Consider the following 23,282-nt stretch of genomic DNA (forward strand, 5'->3'; position numbering starts at 1 on the left):
TATTTTAAGAGTAGAAAATATTGAGAATCAGAGGAGAAGAAGCCTACCACATCCATAAGAAAAAGCAAATGGAATCTAAAAGCGATCATAGAGTGAGAGCTCTAACTTCACACCAGAGTCTCGGCGTGAAAGAATCAAAACGACTCAGGAGAACCATCGATAAAGCAGGACTTACCCACACATTAGACCGTAATGGACTTTGCACTGTGTAGTATGTGATATTTTCCAAAACACTGTATTAGAGCAATTCAAAGAAAGGGACATGGTTGACTGAAACAATTGAACCATGAAAAAAAGACTTCTGAGAATACATAACATTTAAGCTAGGACTTGCAAAATGGGTAAGATCAGAATAATTTAGGCAGGGTTTGGACATGCATTTTGGGAGAGAAACATCTTAATTCAATACTAATTATTATAATCTAAATACAGAACAATAAGGAATATGACTTGTGATATGGACAGTATGGAAACAGACCGTGTCCTAGAATCAGAGAACGTGGAATGACTTCTCCTTACATGAGGGACTCTACTGTATAGTACTTAAAATTCATCTCCTCTCTAAGTAAATTCCTTGGATGCTGAGACCATGTCTTAGTCACAGCTGCTTTTCTAGGGCCTAGAAGACTGCCTGGTCTGTAATTTTAGTTTAATGAAAATGTAGTTGACAGAATGACCTCCATCTATATATTTAACTAGCCTATGTAAAAACCTTGAAGGAGATGGATTTGACAGATTAAAAAAATCAGCTTGCTTCATTTTTTTTTCAGGATGATATTCATCAGTACTTTATACTCTTATACTCTACACTTATGGAGAATTGTTTCACTGCGTTAATATAACCCCTAAACAACAGGCTTGCACTAAACTTGTAACACGTGTTTTTATTCAGGTGAATACTTGTTGCAGGGATTGAAGAGATATGCAATTAGCTTTTAAAGAAGAAAGGCAAAATACTGGATTCTTAAAAAGTAAGGATTTAGAGAATAAAATTATACTTCTAAGACAGAATGGACAATGCGAAACCAGAATGATGAGAGAACCCATGATTGCAATCTTCTCTTGAAGCTCCTATAATCCCACAGCTGGGTTTGCAAAACCAGATAAGCGGGTTTTGGTAGTAAACACACAGGAGATCAAAAAAGTTAGAAAATGACTCTGTGGGCTAGAGTGATCACAAAATCAGGAAAACCACGGGATAATGTTGTACAAGTTTCCCAGAAAGACGTTAGGAGCAGAAACATCAAAAGTTTTTATTCAAATCTGCAATTTAGCACTCTCCTTCATTTTGAATTTAGATGCTATTCATATCTTTTCACACTGATGTTACAGTATTTAGAAAATGTCCTCAAATATATAAACCTCAAGAAATAATTCCATGAAAATACAAAGTACAGATATGCCAACAGATATGTTCTAGATAAGACTCTGCAAATTGATTTCCATCCATTACATCCTATTTTAAATATCCTAGAAGAGTTGTTCATTTTTCAAAAATATCTGTGGGGAATCCTATCATGAACTGAGAATTGTTTCCTATATCCTGCGCTTTGTCAACAGATTTCAATATATTGAGCTTACTTAGCTAGAGGTTATCTATGCTGAGGCTCCAGTCCTTGCTCCACAAGAAACACTGCAATAGAGAGAGAGAGATTTGCCTTCACAGTTCTCAAAAATTTCAGGATTCCACAATATTAGAGTCTGAAGCATTATTGTAACCAAATAGAGAACCCTATGTAAGATTACATAATCCTTCTTAAAAATGTATTCTAGCAGACATATCTCCAAGAAGCAATTTATGATGCATTATCTATATTCCTCCTGGTGTCCTAATTGACATTAGAAGTAGACTTGAAGCTTACTCTTCTTGACTCCCACATACTTAGAAATAAAACACGCACACATACATACATACGGTACTTCCTCAACCCAGAGGTAAGTAGTGCTTTCATTTCTGCAATATTACCTAATAATCTATGATCATTAACTATATTACCTGTGATATATTGCAAGACCCATGTGCCAAATATGGCCAGCCACCTGTGTTTGCAAATAAAGTTTTATTGGAGTAAGGCTAGGCTCATTTGTTTACATATTGTCTATGTCTGCTTTCATGCTATTATAATGAGAAAATCGAGTAGTTGCAACCAAGACCATATGACTCACAAAGTCTAAAATATTTGCTATCTGGTCCTTTATAAATAGTTTGCTGACCCTTGACCTATAGTCTAAGTGCTATAATGCATCACAAATTCGTGATCACTTATAGCTGTCAAAATTGAGTGTTTCTTAATTAAAACAATGCAGAAAGATTTCTAAAATAGGAACACTTAGAGTTTCATTTATCTAATTTTGGCCATGAGGACAGTAAATATCCCTTAATACTATGCCAACAATGGCATACAGTATTTGGCCATGGAAGCGTAAATCATATTTATTAATATTTCAATGTGCCAGGAATGAGTAGGCTCTTTTGGGTATATATGTATATACACATATTTTTTTAATCTTCACAACCACTTAGTGAACTACCATTGGCTCCAATTTATAGATGAGTAAATAGAGGCCCAAGGGTTTATAAAAATTACCTAACGACGTACAACTAGTACATGGGGCAGCTGTGGTTTAATTCCAGATCCTTTTTCAAAATCTGTGTCTTCTTAGTAGAGAATAAAGCCTTTTATTTTTATTTTTATTTTTTTTAGCTCTCTAGGAAGTTAACTGGACAAAATGTTCAGGCAACTCACAGCCTGGATTGCCTCTCTAGCCCAAGAGTCCTCTAATATTTAGTTCTAAATAAATACTACAATATAAACAAGAGAGTCCTGAAGAATACCAGTTAGTGCCATTACAATAACAGCAGGGCCTTTTAGAAAACAATTATTCTGCTATCATACTAGGTAGAAAAGGAATAATTGCACAGACCGTTTATGGTTCTCCCTGGAAATACTCTCTGCACTAGAAGCCAAGATGCTTTTTCACATCACAGCAACAGATCTCAGCTCCGCCTCTCTGTATTTCAATCCTGCTCCAAGCAAATAAAATTTGGACCTCTCATTTGAAGTGTTCACAAATAAAATGCTTTGAAGCAACGGCCCTGCATTACAGTTTCATGAACTAGTGGAGTGTAATCAGACCTTGTTTGAAACCCACGTTCCAGCTCTGTGTACAATATTACCATGGCCACCCCTACTCAGAAACTCCACAGTCTAAAACACAATGAAGGTCTCTGATTGTTTGAGGACACAAATGGATTCCTAGTCAGAAACAACCTTCTGAGAAACGACTTCTTTTAAAGAGACGTATCCATGTGTCTGATCGAAATGACAGTGTAAGGAATTGCTCTTAAAATGACAACTTTTATCCTGCAGAGTTAATTTCCCTAGAAATCATATCATCACGATGATAAATTTGATAGCAAAAGTAGAGAAGAAAAGGGGATTACCATTTTACTATTATCTATCCCAAATTAGAGAAAGTTTGTTAATAACCTTCAATCAATTTTCTGCACAGGCATTTAATACTTATTAACGCCACCGATATTTACTGAGCTTATTGAGTGCTCACTATTGTGTTATGCCTGAATTCAGATTCAAATATTAAAAAAAAAAAAAGATGCTGCTCACAAGGGCTTATATCTAGTAGAGGAAATTTGTCAATAATAATTACAATGTATGAACAGAAATGAAATAAAGGTGGGGAGGAGGAGAAGAGAAGAGAAAGGGCCATGCACCAGCGCACATGCTGGAGGCCAGACCTTGGTAAACTAACTCATCTTCAGCTGGTGAAGTAAGGGAAGCCAGGATTAGTCAAGCTGCAGACTTTCCCATAGCTGGAACATAGAACTCCAATGGAAATACAGGGTTAGACTGACAGCAATTTTCAGGGAAAACACAACAAAACAACAATAACAACAAAAGAGAAACGACCGCTCAGATATTTGGAAAACTGACCTAATCCAGAAATAGCAAGACAAACACAGGCTTTATGGTATATTCATGGTTTTATCATCAATTAGAAGTTAGTCATCACTGATCTATGTCTGCTTTTATCTAATTGCACCAGTAGGAATTGAAAAAGATATTTCCTATCCTTGTAATTAAGCCATTTGTTTAATTCCCACTGTCAAGCCTAATGTTTAGAAAGTAAAATGATGACTGACTGCAGGAAAAATCTAATCAATATAACCTGATTTATTCACCATGTTATGGTTTATTCCAAATGTTAAAATACAACAAATAAAACACTCCATATCTTTCACTTTAGGAAGCTTTCACTTTATAAATCACATGTAAAAATATGGGTGGTTGGGTGTGCCTTTTGTAAAATGTTACTTTATCTTCCTCACATAAATAAGGACTCTCATGAATCTCAATCAGGCGAGAGTTATTGCCGCGATCATCAGATTAAGCATGCTTTCATTTGTTCTAAAATAAAAACATATCTATTTTAGCCCAGTATATTACAAATTCATTGACTGCATTCCAAATTGTTATCTGCGGTTTATACAGAAAAAAACACTGTATTCTTTTAACTATATTGATTCACAAAAAAGACAAACATTGCTGTCACCATTTAGCAGCTGTAACTTGCAGGCAAGTTTTTAACCCCTGCTTTTCCGTTTTTCTCACCTATAAAATGTAGAAGATAATAATATAGTAGCTTGTGAAGACTGAGTGGAATAATCTATGCGTGAGATAAGTAGCACAACATCCAGCACAGAGAAGGAGATTAATAAATGTTAGTTATTTTCCCGTTAGAGGAGATCCTATAAGATCTTTTTCAGTCCCCAAGGAACTCATCATCTATTTCCTCTATTTTTTCATCCAATAATAAAGACGAGGGTGTAATGTCATTTTCCCTATAAGACGTCCAAATCCAGAAAGGACATGTAAAAGGACTTGAGTACAGGAGAGAGGTGCTACCCAAATGTGCAACAAAAACTGTATATTTTACCTTTTTTATGTATCTACAATAATGTTCATCGGTTAATAGTCTTGTCTACGCAGCCACCTTCAATGTGCAATATGTGACCTGTGATAAAGTTCAAAATGTTTATATTTGATCATTACCAAAAAAGAAAAAAAGTTAAGATGTGGGCTGAAGGGGGCGGTAGGGAGCAGAAGAGCCAGAGCAAGATAACGTGGCTCAATAGTTAAGACTATAGATTCTAAGATCATACAAAGGTGAGTATAAACTCCGGGTGTGCCGATTCAAACCACGTGGACTTAGACAAGGTACATTTTCTCTCTGAGTCTCTGTTAGGTGGGAAGAATAAGCAAGGTCATGTGTTTGTTGTTTACAGTGCTCTGTCCATGGAAGGCTCTTAATAAGTAGTAGTTACATATAGTTTTCAATTGTATTCAATTAAGGAGAGACTATAAGAAGTCAATTCAAAAGAATGATCCGTCCTGTAGGATCTAGTCCTGTGAGAAAAACGCATATATAAGACTTCTTCCTCAAATTCTGGTCCAAAGTTTAGCAGCATTGGAAAAACCTGGAAACTGGTTAGGAAGGCTGAATCTTTGGTTTCATTCCAGTCTTATGAATCAGAATCTTAACAGGCACTTTAACAAGATCCTCAGATAATTCAGATGCGCAACTAAGTTGTAGAAGCACTGATCTAAAGATTCTTTTAATAGTAATTGTTGCATCAGTTATGGCTATGATGCTGTCTGTGTGTATAAATTCCATATGTCTCTAAAATATCGCACACCAATGCATCAATATTTTATCAGTTGAATCGAAATCCTTTATAACCAATAATGCTAATCATAAAATAGGTAAAGTTGGTATATTAAGTAGTTTTAGTTGTTATCTGCAGAAGTAGCCACTGTCTTAACGGAGAGCTAAAAATAGATGTCTGATTATATTAATTGGAAAATGAAAAGTAAAGCTTGAAATAATTAAGTATTGCCATTTCACCAGATAAGACTAATCTACCTCTGTATCTACTACTTTTTCATGGTATGTTTTGTGCAGATCAATGCTGTCTCAAAATATTCTCCAAGACAACTTATATCACAATCATATAGGGATTAATTATAAGTGCAGATTCTCGGGCACCAAATCCCCAAACACAGTTAATAAGAATTCTTAGTGAAGATCGTGGAACGTATTCATATTTGCCTTTTTAAAAGGATACTTAAAAAAATGCTGATGGCTAGGTCCTACCTTCAGAAATTCTAAATTAATTTATCTGAATGTGGCTTGGGCATTGGCATTTTTAAAAAGCTCCCCAGACAATTCTAATGTGAAGCTAATGTTGAGAACCATTGCTTTCAGTAGAGTGAGGCCTCAAGGTTATTGTGAAGAATGTCTTCAATAAGTTGTCCATTCCTCATTGTGAAATATAACCTCTTACACTAGATTAGAAGGATGGACTGAGCACAAGGACAGAACACACACGTGACCTTTGATATCCAAACATTCATTAGCCACAATCCTAAAGTTATAATATTGTTTAGAAACCATAATAGAAAAATATTTGCTAATTAATGATGATTTATCAAATAAATCCCGAAGCACACATTTCTCTCTTCTTACAACTGACATCCATATCCTCCCATTTTGTTATTAAAAAATCAGATATTTAAAACATAAGTGAAACTGGATAAAATTATGGATCTTCACATTTTTGCAAATGATCCAGGATTTCATAAAAGTGATGTTGAAGAACCACGTGCAAAGCCGTTGACAAATGACTTTCTAACAGAACTGGACCGGTTAGCAAGAAGAGGAAATCAGGAAACTGATGAGGAGTATCATAAAAAGACAGTTCAAAGAGAACAATTTGAATTTCAAAAGATTAACAGAGGCCCTTGGGAAAACTGCTGATGTACTGAAAAATTTCTGCAAAACGACCCTTTTATGAACATGATGCAAAAATCATCCATGAAGCAAAGGGTTACGCTAACTTTGAACTTAGAAAAATATGCTGAAAAATGGAAAATTTTTTGTCAGTTTCCAATAATCATACAAAATTGCAAATATAATCTACATTTTATATAATGTTAGCTTGTATAATTTATTTTCATAATTTTTAGTTCCATCTTTTCTGGAAGTAATCTCAATAAGCATGTTTGTACAAAATGTAGTCTGAAATTTGATGCTGCATTCCACTGGGATCAACTATTCTCCAAAAATAAAGTCTTTTCTATGTTTTTCTCGCCACCATAGTACCTATCACAACAAGAGATCTCAAAAGTGTATCAAGTCCAGAATCATTGCCAGTGCAAAGTCACTGAAAACTTACGTGCCAAGATGAGATCTTCATTGTTACCACCCTCAATACTCATTTGTTTAGAAAAATCACAAAGTTTAAAAGCTACACTGTGCAGTTGAATCTTAAAACACTCATTTTCTTATTTACAAAGAGACTTTTTAATAATAGCAAAATTTTTTTCCTTTGCTCTAAGAATTTAGCTTCTGGTAACATAAAATAGTCTAAAATACCTTGTTCCATTTATTGGGGCATTGTTAATTGTGGGAAAAATGGGAAATCAACAAAAATGCACAATATTAGGAATGGTTAAGTGAAGCAAACACACTCATTTAGTGGAATATTATTAATTCATAAAAAATTATAAAGAGTTTTCAAACATCAAAGAATATGTTGTAATGATAAGTGAAACAAATAGGACGTATACTATATAGTCAGTATAATTTTAATTATCCTATAAAAACATGTACACAACAAAAAACTACAACAATGTATGCAAAAATTTTAATAGTGAGTAGGATAAGATCATAAAAGGCATTTTTCATCCATTTAAAATTTCCTTCCGCACTTTTCAAATTTTTCAATATATTCCATGAAAAAATTAAATTATTAGAAAAATAAAATAAAGCACTTTTAATTTTAAGCTCAGACTAAAGCAAGACACCTTCTATTCTCAGTCTTGTAAGTCTAACTGATTCATCAAGATTCCTTGCTTCCTGACAAGTTACAGTGGAACATTAAATTCAGGTTTGAGTAACCATAGGTTCTAGTATTGATATGCAATGAATTCAGTAATGAACTTGCTTTTAATGAGGATTTAAAAATCTGATCTAAACATGTTATAACTAAATGAGTATATTTCATATAATGGGAAAATGTTATATGTATGAAAACAATATTTTTAATATGACACTACGAAAAGATAGCAAAAATAGAAACCAAATCACCAGTCACCAAATATTCCATATTGGATGAGTTCTGAGTAGCAAATGCATGACCTCAGATTTTTCCCAGCATGGTCAGTTACCGTTACCTATCAGTCTGAATCAACATGTGGATTAGGAACTATTTGCCCATCCAAGACACTATACGGAGCTATGGAAGGGGTGAATTTAAATCAACATACCACAGACTTGTTGTACAAGTTAGATTGGAGGAGGAGAGGGTGTGCTGACAGACACAAGAGCTTACAAGGTGTAATATGTCAAGCAAATTAAGTAGCACACAGAGAAAGACAATGTTTAACATCTATCTTCTTACCCTTTGTATCCACCTGATACAACACTTAAATCACAGTACTAAGCCAGTAGCAGATGGCTAATAATTCACTAAACAGCAGGTAATACAATAGAAAGATGTTATTGGAACTGGGAGGACCCTAGAACACAGGGAAGGGCTGATACCATCCTCCCTGACGTCGCTGTTAGGAATATCTCAGCACCAGGATTAAATGTAATCAAGAAAGAATCTTCATATGGAGGAAAGGTTTCAACATTTTTGTAAGAATATGGACTGGTAGATATTTCACAGGGCATTTAACAACAAGCACTAATAAATTGTTTGTGGAAAGCTGTTATAAATTCCACAAAGTAATATATGCAGTTCCCAGAATCAAACAATCTCCCATGAATCCCCACCATAATTTCTGTGTTAGAAGAAAAATAGTACAGAAAGCGTAACAAGAAGGGTCAACTGGGGAAGATATGGGCTCCCACCAGCTTACAAATTGAGTCTTCCAGAAAGCAATCAGCACGACATCCTCCCCATTTCCTTGCCTCATATTTCATCTATTATCTCCTGGAGCTGGGATTGAGCTTGTGATTTCAAGTTTACAAATGGAACATAATCAGAAAGTGTTGATATAAATATGCAATCACTGAGTATCAATGCAAACAATTCACTCATGCAAAGAACAGTTACCTAATTTATCTATCAAGCACTTCTTTGTAGGGAGAGTGGAAGTGGGGGGGGGGGGTGAGAGAGAAAACTTGTAGTCCAGAAAGAAAATATGATAGTACTAATATAATTTCCATTAACCCTGCTTTTCTTCCAAGGGAGTTTTCTTTGTCATTCTTATTTGAATGTGACTCAAAATCCTAATAAATATAAAATACATATGGGATACAACTTTCTATAAATGATATTGAAACAATAAGATATCTATTCAGAAAATAAAAATAAACTTCAATGATTTTCATTCACCACATACAAAAACACACAAAAATAGAGCGACATCAGAAAGGTGAAAAAATAAGATGTCCCTCTCATATATCTCCTATGAACAATGACAATTTGACATCAAAGCACAGACAAAAGAGCCTTCCTGGGAGCTTTGGGATCCAGGTAGGAGACTGTGAAATCCCAGTGCAGTTCAAGACCAATGAGAGCCATTTGGAGAAGGTAAGCTTGCACCCAAGTGTCTCACTTGCTGATTGTGGTAATAGCTACATACCTGGAAAGAGTTCTGTACCCTTGAGAACTTGGATACAGGCCCAGTTAGCTTGGTCCTGTTACCAGCACATATGCCAAGGGACCTGGGAGGAGTCACACCCACCCATGTGTATGCTGAGTAATAGGCATTTAGAATTTAATCCCAAATATAGACCCCCAAAGTGGCCCAAGAACCAATTTCAGCCCTCTTGGCCACAGCCCAGGAACCCCTGGAGGTAAGCACACAAAACTCAAACAGATTGTAGATTCTGAAAGGACCCTGCAACTGGGCTCCAGCCTGTCCCGGTTGCAGTCTGTGAACAGTCCTGCTAGCAAGAGGACCTGGCAGGACACACACCTATTTGTGCCTCCTGGAGATCTTGAAAGGGCCTTATACTCACCTTTAGCCCCCATACAGCCAAAGGCTACCAATAAACCTATTAGTTTAAGCCCCTCTGGACACAGTCTGAGCAGTCCTGCTGGCACAGGACCCAGTGGGAGACACTCATGTATGTGCCTCAAAAGATCCAGAAAGTGCCCTCAGCTACACCACCTCTAGCCACAGTCAGGAGGTAGTCCAGCTCACTCAGGGAACTGATGGATGACATGTCCATTTGTGACTCTAGAACAAGGTCTTCAGACCTTAATCTTGGCTGTAGAAACTGAATTATCACTGGGTCTCTGTTCCAGCCCCTCCCAGCCATGATCCAGGGCCAGTCCTGCCTACCCAGGGACACATCCATTGACTAGACAGGAACCCTTCCAAGGATCTACCAGGAGCCATACACATCCACACACCTGGTAATAGGCCCACTGACTGAGTACCAAACTGTAGACCCTAAAATGGACATGTGACCCAGTCCCACTCTACTGAACAAGCTACTGGAAGTAGTCCAATTCACCCAGAGACCAGATGGAATCCACACCTGTCTGAGCCCCTGGTAATAAGCACACCAACTATGGATCCCACTGTGGATCCAGCAACAACCTCAAAATTGGCTCCAATCCAGCATGAATAAAATTCTAGGGGTAATCCCAACAACCCAGGGAACCAATAGGAGATCTTTACCTGCTGAAACCAGCCTGTAAACACTGGAAGAGGTTTTTTTTCATCCAAATACACAGACACATATGCAAGGCTACATAAATCACAAAGAATCAGGAAAACATGACACCACCAAAGGAGGTGTCACCAACTAATGAAGCTCCAGTAACTGACACCAAATAAATGGAGATCTTGATTTCCTGACAAAGAATTCAAATCATCTTGAAATAAATCAGTAAGTTTCAAGACAACACAGATAGACAACTAAACAAAATCAGGAAAACAATGTATGAACAAAATGAGAAGTTTAATAAAGAAATAGAAACCATAAAAACGAACCAAATAGAAATCCTGGAGCAGAAGCATACAATGAAAGAACTGAAAAGATTCAATAGAGAGATTCAACAACAGATTTGACCTTGTGGAAGAAAAAAATCAATGAACTTGGAGACAAATCACTTGAAATAAACCAGTTAGAGGAACAAAAATGAAAAAGAAGGAAAAAGTGAAGAAAGTCTACCTTAATTGTAGGACTCCATCAAACAAATAAACATTTGCATCACAGGAGTCCCAGAAGGAGAAGAGAGAGAGAAAGGGGCAGAAAACTTATTTAAGGAAATAGTAGCTGAAAACTTCCCAACTCTTGGGAGAGATGGACATCCAGATGCAGGAAGCTTAAAGGACCCCAAGCAAGATGAACTCAAAGAAGACTATTCTGAGACATATTATAATCAAAATGTTAAAAGGTAAACAGAAAGAAAGAATTTTGAAAACAGCAAGAGAAAATGATTCATCACATACAAGGGAAGCCCCACAAGGCTATCAGCAGATTTCTCTGCTGAAACCTTACAGGCCTGGAGGAAATGAGATGACATATTCAAAGTGTTAAACGAAAAAAATTGCCAGCCAAGAATGTTATGCCTGGCAAAACTGACCTCCAGAAATGAAGGAGAGATAAAGACATTCCAAGACAAACAGAAGTTAAGAGTGTTCATCATCACTAGACTTGCCTAACAAGAAATGACAAAGTTCTTCTAGTTGAAATGAAAGGACACAAATTAACAATATAAAAACATATAAAAGTATAAAACTCAACAGTTAAGGTAAATATGTACTCAAATTCAGAATACCCTAATATTGTAATGGTGGTCTGTAAATCACTTTTATGTCTAGGATGAATGTTAAAAATTAGTAATGTTAAAAATAGATATAGCTACAATAATCTGTTAATGTATGCACAACATAAAAATATGTAAAGTATGATATCAATAGCATAAAATGTGAGAGGAGAAGTACGCATAGAGTTTTTGTGTGTGATTGAATGTAATTTGCTACCAGCTTAAAATAGACTGTCATATCTATGAGATGTTTTATGTAAGCCTCCTGGTAACCACAACAAAGAAACTTATAGTAGGTATATAGTGGGTAAAGAGAAAGGAACTAAAGCATACCACTATAAAAAACAAATTACAAAGGAAGACAGCAAGAGGAATAAAGGAACTTTAAAAAAGGCACTTATAAAAAAATGAACCAAATGGCAATAGGTCCTTACCTATCAATAATTGCTTTAAATGTAAATGGACTAATTTCTCCAATCAAAAGACAGAGTAACTGAATGGATAAAAAAAAAAAAGATCCAACCATATGCTGCCTACAAGAGACTCACTTTAGTTTTAAGGGCACACAATGCTGAAAGTAAAGGGATGGAAAAAGGTATTTCATGCAAATGGTAACCAAAAGAGAGAAACAGTGGTTATACTTCTTTCAGATAAAATAGACTTTCAGTCAAAATCAGTCATAAGAAGAAAAGAAGGTCACTGTACCATGATAAAAGGTTAAATTCATTAAGAAGATATAAAAATTATAAACATATATACACCTATCACTGGAGTACCTAAATATTTAAAGCAAATATTAACAGAACTGAAAGGAAAAATAGACCATGATATAATAATACGAGGGGGCTTCAGTACCCCGGTCTCACCATTAGTTAGATCATGTAAACAGAAAAGTAATAAGGAAACAGTCGATTTGAATACCACAATAGACCAAATGGACCTGACAGACATATACAGAACATTCCATCTCACAGCACCAAAATACCCATCCTTCTTAAGCACATACAAAACATTCTCCAGGACAGATCATATGTTGGGCCACAAAGCAAGTCTTAAATTTAAGAAGATTGAAATCATATCAAGTATCTTTTCTGAACACACTAGTGTGAAAGTAGAAATCAATAACAGGAGGACAATGGAAAATTTCACAAGTACATGGAATTAAACAACACAATTCTGAAGGAACATTAAGTCAAAGAAAAATAAAAAAGGAAATAAGGAAGTAACATGAGACAAATGAAAATACAACATACCACAACTTATAGGATGCAGGAAAAGTGGCTCTAGTAGGGAAATGCATATCTGTAAAAGCCTACATTTAGAGAAAAGGAGGATCTGAAATAAACAACCTAACTTTACACCACAAAATATAAAAAAAGAAGAATCTAAGCTCCAAGTTAGCAGAAGGAAGGAAATAATAAAGATTAGAGCAGAAATAAATGAAATAGAGACTAGAAAGACAATAGAAAAAAATGATGAAACAAAGAGATGGTTTGTTGAAAAAAAAAAAAGCAAAACTGGTGAACCTGTAGCTGGACTAACCAAGAAAAAAAAAAAAGAGAGGACTCAAATAAAATCAGAAATGAAAAGGAGACATTACAAGTGACACCACAGAAATACAAAGAATTAGAAGAGGCTACTAGGAACAATTACATGCCAATAAATTGTATAACCTAAAAGAAATGAATAAATTCCTAGAAACATACAAGCTACCAAGGCTGAATCATAAAGAAATAGAAAATCTGAATGACCAGTAACAACTAAGGAGATTGAAGCAGTTATCAAAAATTTCCCAATAAAGAAAAGCTCAGGACCAGATGATTTCAAGGTGAATTGTATCTAACATTTAAAGAAGAATTAATGCCAATCCTTCTCAAACTCTTCCAAAATGGTGTAGAGGACAGAAAACTGCCAACTTCATTTTATGAGGCCAGCATTACCCTGATATCAAAGCCACATAAAGATCCACAAAAAAAGAAAACTACAGGCCAATATCTCTGATGAATATAGATGCAAAAATTCTCAAGAAACACTCGTAAACTGAATTCAACAACACATTGAAAAGATCATACACCATGATCAAGTGGGATTCAACTCTAGGTTTCAAGAAGGGTTCAACATGCACCAATCAATAAACATGACACACCAGGTTAAAAGAATGAAGGGTAAATTCATATGGTCCTCTCAATAGATGCAGAAAAAAAATTTGACAAAATTTAGCACTCTTTCATGAAAAAAGCTCTCAACAAATTAGGTATTGAAGGAACATACCTCAGTATAAAAAAGGCCATATATGACAAACCCACAGATAACATTATCCTCAATGGTGAAAAGTTGAAAGCTTTTCCTCTAAACTCAGGAACCAGATAAGGGTGCCCACTCTCATCCCTCCTATTCAACATAGTGCTAGAAGTCCTAGCCAGAACAATTAGACAAGAAAAAGAAATAAAAGACCTCTAAATAGGGAAGGAAGAATAAAACCATCTCTTTTTGCAGATGATACTATCCTATATAAAGACAACCCTAAAGACTCCACCAAAAAATGTTAGAACAATAAATGAATTTAACAAATTTGTAGGATATAAAATTATTATACAAAAATCGGTTGCATTTCTGTACACTAACAACGGACTATCTGAAAGAGAAATAAAGAAGAAAATACAATAGTATGAAAAACAATAAAATACTTAGGAATAAATTTAGCCAAGGAGGTGAAAGATCTGTGCATTGAAACTATAAAACATTGATGAAAGAAATTGAAGAAGACACAAACAAATGAAGAGCAATCCTATGTGCACAAACTGTAAGAATTAAAATTGTTATATTGTATACGCAACCCAAAGTCATCCATAGATTCAGTGTAATCCCTATTAAAACTCCAATGGCACTTTTCACAGAAAAAAAAATCCTAAAATTTGTGTGGAATAACAAAAGACCTTGAACAGCCAAAGCAATCCTGAGAAAGAAGAACAAAGGTGGAGGCCTCACAATTCCTGATTTCAAAATATACCAAAACCATGGTAATCAAAACTGTATGGTATTGGCATAGAAATAGACATATGGTACAATGGAACAAAGTCAAGAGTTCAGAAATACATCCACACACATACAGTCAACTAATATTTGATGTGAGAGCCAAGAATATTCAATGGGAAAAGAATAGTCTTTTCAATAAATGGTGTTGGGAAAATTGGATATCCACATGCAAAAGAACAAAATTGGACTGCTATCTTTTACTAATCACAAAAGTTAACTTGAAGTTAAAGATTTAATTATAAGACTTGAAACATTAAATCTCCTAGAAAAAAACATAGGGAAATTCTCCTTGATATTGGTTTTCACAACAGGTTTTTGGATATGACACCAAAAGTACAAGCAACAAGAGCAAAAATAAACAAGTGGGACTACATAAAACTAAAAAGCTCTGTAAAGGAAAAGAAACAACAAAATGAAGAAGTAACCTAAAGAATAGAAGAAAATATTTGCAAGCCATGTGTCAGATAAGAGGTAAAGATTCAACATATATATGGAACTCATACAACTCAGCAGTAAAAAAGACCAATAATCAGATTTAAAAATGGACAGAGGACTTGAATAGATGTGTTTCTGAAGAGGATACATACATACAAATGGCCAACAGAACATGAAAAGATGCTCAACAGCACTAATCATCTGAGACAAATCCTTACACAGAAGTACATTGGATAGAGAAATGAGAAAGTACGAGAAAACACAGAGAAAATGAGTCAGGCCAGAGGGAAAAAAAATCACATTATTGGCGAAGTGGTTGATAATATGATGACATTTGTTTACATTGAATCCATTTGTTTAGGTTTAATCTATTTGTTTATGTTTCATACTCAGTGGCAAGTGGTGACAAAATTTAGAGTGAGAACAGCAGGATGTGAGTTTGGTGGAGAAATTTCGAGCATGTGGACATGTGAACACACAAATGGATGGGTGACCCTAGAGGTTTATATCTTGCAGAGTGACCAAAGGTAACAGGGGCATTAAGAAGGGTAAGCTAATTTGGCTATGATTTTTCCAAGAGAATGTGAAGTCAGCTCTTAACCAGATGATAGTACTTCTGCAAGAATGCAAAAAGTTGTGAAATTTATCCAAGAGACTGATTTTTCTGCACCATCCAAAAAATAGGGGCATCCACAGAGAACCTGGAACTCAACTTGGGAGCAGAAGAGCAGAGATTGGGTAAAAATGTTGCCCTCGAGGGATGAATTCTGAGGCACAATGGACAGTGTGGTGCAGTCACAACCAGCAGAGAGACGTTTGCAATATGAAATAGGGAAATACAACATGAGAAGAGTGAGAAAGAGAATCTTGGAGGACAGCAAATTTGTTGTCATCCAGAGGGGGGAGTCTAAGCATGAAAGACCAATTTGATTCTAGGAAAAAGAGGAGTTGGTAAGGCAATACAAAATAAATAAGGTCTATGGACAAAGAGGTGGCTGGGAAAACAGTGAGCTCAGAATCAGGTATTCAGATAGTAAAATCTACTATTTCTTCAAGGTCCTAATAGTTTAGTGTCCTTAACTGTTCAGTTTACAGAAGGGCCATAGACACGTTGTAACAGTCTCAAAAGGCCAATACCTTAGTTACTTCTCTTCTGTTCTGTTCCGGAGAAAGATGGGGGATGCTTGGTTTGGCTATTGATCCATGCTGTGTCCCTTATTCTGCTCAGTCGGAAAGAATGAGTCAAGGTGGCATGCATGGTCAATGCAAAGAAAAAAGAGAACAAATTTGAGACTGTGTTATACTGAAATCGCTGACAGCCTCACCTACATGCAAATGATCCAGGGTGGGGCCGAGACCTTAGTAGCTTTTAAGTGTCCATGGTTTATAAAATTAGAATGTGCAGCCAGGGTTGAGAACCACTCATATGAACTAAGAGAAATATTTCCAATTCTTTCTGACAAAATTATATTACCATCAGGAAAACTTAGAAGGTAGAACCAAGAAAGAAAATTCCAAATATCTCCCACCTATGAATATCTATGCAAAAATTTGAAACAAACTATTAGCAAATCAATTTTAGTAGCATATTAAAAGAACAGTGGAATGTAATCAACAGGCATATATCCCAAACTTGATTAGAAATGTGATTATTACCCCATAAAAGGAGTGGGCAAGAAATCATGGAAAGTTGTAAAAATATGCTTAATAAATTTTTAAAAATACTGTAAAAAATAGGAGCTGATGGATTCTGTACCTTAATAACACACATAAAACATTTCCCACCAGCCCATGGATATCCTGTCCACTGATGAAATCCTAAAAGCCTGTTGTGAAAGTTAGGTTTTAGCTACAGATGCCTGCTTTTCCTGCCATTATTCTGGAATTGTTTGCCAATGTCATTAGACTAGAGAAAGATAGAAAGTATTTAATATATAATACGAGAAAAACAATAGCAAAAATGGAAAACCCAGTGGAGACTACTCAAAAAGGTTTTGGAAATATTAAAGAAATTCAAAATAGTGGCAAAGTTAAAAATAAATATACAAAATACCTTACCTTTACACTACACAAACAATAACAGGTTAGAAGTGCAATTTTAAAAATATCCTACTTACAATAGCAACAGCAAGAAAAATCTTGAAAATAACTTTATTAAAAATATGAAAGACATATGAATGAAGTTACAAAACTCTGCTGAAGCAAGAGGAAGGTTTAAATAAATGGAGAAACCTATTGTTCTTGGATACAGAGATTCAATTTTGTATCACCTCAGTTTTCCCTAAACCAATCAGTAAATTGTGTATGCCCAATGAAACTTCCAATGTGTGTGTGTATGTGTGTGTGTGTCTGTCTGTGTTTAAGTTTGCAATGTGTCAAGATATCTAAAAATTTATCTAGAAAAAGAAAATTTTAAGAATAGACAGGTAAATTGTGCAAAAAGAAAAAGTAATGAAAGACGACTTGTCATAAATAACATTGAGATATATAATAATAAAACAACCAAAATTACAACAGGATGATGTAGGTACAGGATTAGAATAAATCACCAGAAAATAATTTTTGAAAGTCTAAATATACCCAAGAAACATTTACAAGTAGAATATGAGAAAGCAAGTATTTCAAATAGACAAGGGAAAGATGGATTATTCAATGTGTCGTTAGGATAGCTTCCAGTCATTGGGTAATAAATAAGGCAGTGCTCACTCATTTTACCAAAATAAACTCTACACAGATCAAAGAGTTAAATATAAAAATGCATACAAAATACTGAAAAAGGGAGAATTTTATATATGCGTGTTATATAAATCTTTAAAGAAAATATTGACAGATTTCACTACATAAAATTTTAAAACGTTGGCATAGTAAAAAGTAGTACAGAGAAAGTTGAGGAAAAACAACAATTGTGAACATTATTTGGAACACATTGACAGAAAAGTATATTTAAAAAAATAACAGACCCCTTTAGAGTATATTTAAAAAAATAACAACCCAACAGATAGATGAGCAAAAAGTATGAAGAGTAAATATAGAGAAAAAAATTAAAAATCAAGAAATACATGCGGAGATGATCAACTTTGTTAATAATCAATTAATGAAAGTTAGAAAGAGTTTTTCCATATATTAAACTGGCAAATATTACAGAGATGATTTATGAAATGTTTTTTAAAATATTGGTAAAAGGCAGTCTTTCGGAGAAAGTATAAATTAGCACAACCTCTTTGGAGAACAATTTAATTAAATCCAGTCAAATTTGGAATGGAAAGTCTCATTTGCCTAGGATTTCCAACTCCATGACTTTATCACATATAAATACTTACCCATGTATGAAAACAATATGGGTATGCCTGCATATGTAATTGAGTGTGTGGAAATAAAATATAAAAAATATATATAATATATAAACATACATAAAATGTATACATAGATATACCTATACACACATAGATGTATACACACACACACGAATATTCATTGCTGCATTGTTCATGAAAGCCAAAAGCGAAAGAAGGTTGATTTAGTCTACTTTGACTCGTCCATACAATGGAACATTATATAAAAAATAAGACATGAAATAGAGCTCTCTACATTCAATGGAGAGATGTCCATGGCATGTTTGTTAGTTTGAAAAGCATTCTGCAAATTCACAGATGCACAGCGTGATCTGATTTATGTTCTAATTAATATTTACGTGTGTTCTCCTTGACACAGCTATTTTAAACTTCAGTATTGTTAGGATCTTTTTTTTTTTAATGAAGTACGTATATTGATTTTTTAGTGAGCTAGTTACATAGATATAAAATGTTCTTAACTTGGTCCCCAAAATAGTCTAAATAAACTACCACTGTCAAGGGATTACAGTATACTAATATACATTATACATTTAAAGTATGGAAATATATATTGCACAGTTCATAAGCCATCTCTAGGAGAGTCAAAGCCTTAAGTCAAATTGTGAGAACTTTAGTTTTTTTGTGTAAGTCATTGACTGTAGTGGTGAACTGGAAGATTGGGCAGGATGCGTATGGACATATTAAAAAAAATTTTGTTGAGTAAAATTCTGATATCTTCTATATTCTTTCTTTTTCTTAACCTCCTTTATTTCTCTTTCCTTCTTTCTCCCTTCAAATATTTATTGCACATCTACCATGAAGGGGTGCCATGTGAAATAACCGAGACCTAACTGTATTTGATCTATAGAAATATCAATTGCCTATGACTCGATCTCATATATTTTAGACAATCATGACATTTAATCTCCATTATATTCTTATATAGTAAGCATTATTACCCCCACTTTTGAAACACACACACTCCATTTGGCAAGTTACTTATATCTCAAAAAAATTATGTATTAATTTGTTGATTGATTTAATTGAAATGCTGAGTTTATTTCACATGTATATTTTTGTCTCCCCACCATTCGCATTTGTCTGACCACCAGTACTATTATAACATTCCACGCATACTGAAAACCAAACAAGGGATGGAGTTCCATCTTTAAAAACTAAATGGGTATTTTGAACAACACATTCTTGGCAGTGGAACCTGGACAACATTTATCAGACACGGTAGGGAAAGTTCTCGCTGCACTATAAAAAGGACAGCCATATATCAGCTGTTACAGAAATGAAATGACAAAAAAATTTAGCAAACTCTTTAAAATATTTTCTTTAGGAGACTTCCTCCACTGCCAGCGATCTTGAATAGCCTCCCGGTCAGCCATCTGGAAGCAATTCTTCATGTAATTGATGAACTTGGCTTCCACTTTAGGAAGCGCGCCACAGTTTTCTATATTTGCTTGCACTTTTGTTCTAATGTCTTCTACAGAACTAGGTTCTTGCAGTGCTTTAGGCATTCTCCCTGCCTTTTGAAGGATTCTTGACCTTCTGATCTTAGTGTTGATGGCTTTCAGTCTTTTTCATTCTGGTTTGATTTTTGTGCCTTTTTTGTTGGAGCATTGAATATAGATTTCTTTGTTGAAAATTTTTCTTCAGCTTCCTCCTCATCAAAATCATCATCATCATTACCTTCATAGTCATCATCTTCTTCATCCTCACCATTTTTATCAGCAGCAAGTTTTACTTTTTTCTGTCGGGACTTGCCACTACTTCCAGGAGCAGCTCGCTTCCAGATTTATTTATGAGTTTCATACCCTCCTCCTCTTCACCTTTTGATTCTGTATCTTCTTCCACAGCTACTAAGTGCTGTCCACTAAGATGCACAGGCCCTGAACCACACCTAACCACAAGGCCACAGGTGGTGTTATATCAAAGTCCCCAAGGGAAACCACAGGCTGTACAGACATGTTCAAAGTTGCCAGTGTTACTTTAATTGGATTGCCCTCGTAACACATTGGCTCTGCTTCAACAATGTGCAATTTATCCTTTGCCCCAGTCCCTAAATTGACTGTTCTTAAAGATGACTGGTGCCCATTTTCATCATTATCCACTTTAAAGAGGTAATCTTTGTTGGCCCTTAGTTCACAACAGTTCTGGAGGCTGGAAGCTCAAGATCAGGGTGCCAGCGTGGTCAGGGGAGGGCTCTCTTTGAGGTTGCAGACTTCTCATTGTATTCTCACATGAAGGGGCTTAAATCTCAAAGAATTTAAATGCCTTGCATAAGAACACACAACTAGTGAGAGCTAGAGCCCAAAATAGAACTAGACGCCTGTTTGACACCAAATTAGAAAGATTTTATCTTATTTAGTGCTTGGTGTTTATTTCATGAGTGGTTTGCATTTCTTTTGTTTATTTCAGATTATCACTATGTTATTTTTTTACCATTCACTCACTCTTTGTTCACTCACCATTTATTGAATGCTTTCTGGTGGTGTGCGAATAAATGTTTAATAACCTGCTCTCTGGTGGAAACGTCCTTTCCACGCCTATTTCTATGGTATAAATACCCCCACTGTGCCTGATTTCAAGCTACTAAGGTGCACCAAACAGCTTCTACAATTCCTGAAAATATAGCAATTGCCTCTCGCAAACCACTGTGAGTCTGACCCAGCACACCATGGATTGCTTTCCATGGACCAGGCACTTTGTTAGGTGTTAGGGAAAAAATAGAAATACCATGAGTTCTGCCTTTGAATAATCAGGGGTCTAGTAAAAGAAAATGATCAGGAACACGAATTATTATAACTTTTGGAAAAATAGGATATTTTAAAAATCTTTTGTCTTCTTTACTTTCTCATCTTTTAGATGACCATTTATAATACTGTCTTCAGTTGAAAGTTATTTTAATCCCTCTCAACACCATAATATTGGTAATTAAAATTTTCCCTAGAGGTTAGCCAGAAAAAAAATTATACATCAAATCTACTTCCAAGCCTTTTATTCTTCTCATTGCCAGTGAACAAAAATTCCTTAATGTTAGTTCATCTTATGTATTCTCCTTAATGTGACTTTTACTAGCTCTTCAATGAATGAGAACAAAATTAAATGGTAGTAAGTACCCGTGTTACATGTGATAATTACTATAATCACACCATCATCATTCTCTGTATTGATGTATTTTTCCTACAACACATTAAGAAAATTATTTACTTCTAAGATGATGAATGACTTACAACAACAATCCAGACAGGTATTATGATGATAGGTAATAAGATAAACACAATTTTCCCTTGAAATAGAAACGCAACCTGTTCTGTATGTTGGCAAGTGCCGATTTTAGGCTTAGATAAAGACACTCTTTAAATTTTGCAAACATTAAATGGGACTTTGATTAGGAAAAGTCTATTGTCGTTGACAAAAGCAGATGCTTTAAACATGCTTTCTCCCTGAAACACGTTGTGTTCTTCATAATCTTAAAAAATGGCCATTTTTATGGAGAAAGCCAGTTCCACTTACCTAAAATGTTGATTTTTTAAAGATAGCCTAAATGAAAAATCACTAAATAATCTTAAGTATGCAATTTTAAGTACTTGAACTGAATTGTTCTCCTGTGTAGTTAGTAAGTAGAAAAGAAGAATATTTCAAAAGTCTTCTCTGTGAAAATTGCTATTTGTTATTAGAGTGTCATCAGCCCAACTCGGAATTTGATGATCTGTAATGTGAAAGTTTCAAAGTTTCTGCAGATCGATGTTACTCCATCACTGACACAAAACAGTCTTCCCCACCCACAATATCAAAGGCCTTTTTAGGAGCAACATATTTACTATCAGTCTTATAGAAACATATGTGTACACCAATTCCCTATTGGCTAAACAATTGGCCTTACACATGTGTGTGTTACTAGTTTTTAAAAATGACACAAATGTTGTTTGCATATACATTTATTTAAAAGTATTCCTGTAATCAGAGCAGCTTTAGATGCTGTTGTCTCAAGCTACGGTTAGTAGGAGTCCAACTATCACACTGAGGTCTATGAAACTTTTAATGTTATAAATTAATCTGAATAAAAATCTGGCAATCATTAAAGATGATTAGTAGGATAGTAATGACCAGAAACTGGATGTAACCTTGATGTTTTTTCCACAAATGTGTCTTGAGCTAATTACGATGTTTTAAATAGCACGAAGTGGATGTTCAGATATAAGGAATGTTAACACATGGCCTTGCCCTGGACAAAGCCCTATGTAAGACAGAAACATAAATAAGTATCTGTAAGAGAACATGATGACTGAATCACTATTTGTATGTACAAGGCGTGATGAAAACATGGGGGAGAGAGTAACTAATGAAAGGCATGACTTTTGAAATTGGAAAAATAATAAGATTTCTCCTATCAGAGAAGAGTGGAAGGGTCATTCAACAGAGGAAAAAAAGGTCAGCAAAGATTCTCCCTGCTAATTAAAGGCTCTGGATTCCAGTTTGTGGGCACGGAGAGATTTGGAATTGAGCTTCTCTCCGATGGATCCTATTCTTTCAATCCTCCTTTTATGTAACTTCATGTGGGTTGAATTTTCTGTATAATCTACTCAATAGTATTAAAACAAGAAGTTTCCTTCCAGTGAACTGTCAACTTATTTACTTCCACACGTATGAAT

At 35.0% G+C, this 23,282-nt stretch overlaps 1 protein-coding gene and 1 pseudogene across 1 annotated transcript in view; both read right to left on the minus strand.

The window, feature by feature from the left end:
- Positions 1-23,282, minus strand: part of DPP10 (dipeptidyl peptidase like 10) — a 1,237,611-nt gene that overhangs the window by 1,005,047 nt on the left and 209,282 nt on the right. The gene's annotated exons all lie outside the window — the stretch shown is intronic.
- Positions 19,908-20,768, minus strand: LOC106842461 (nucleophosmin pseudogene; annotated as a pseudogene).

This window comes from Equus asinus, chromosome 4 (assembly GCF_041296235.1).
Source record: "Equus asinus isolate D_3611 breed Donkey chromosome 4, EquAss-T2T_v2, whole genome shotgun sequence".
Lineage (NCBI taxonomy): Eukaryota > Metazoa > Chordata > Mammalia > Perissodactyla > Equidae > Equus > Equus asinus.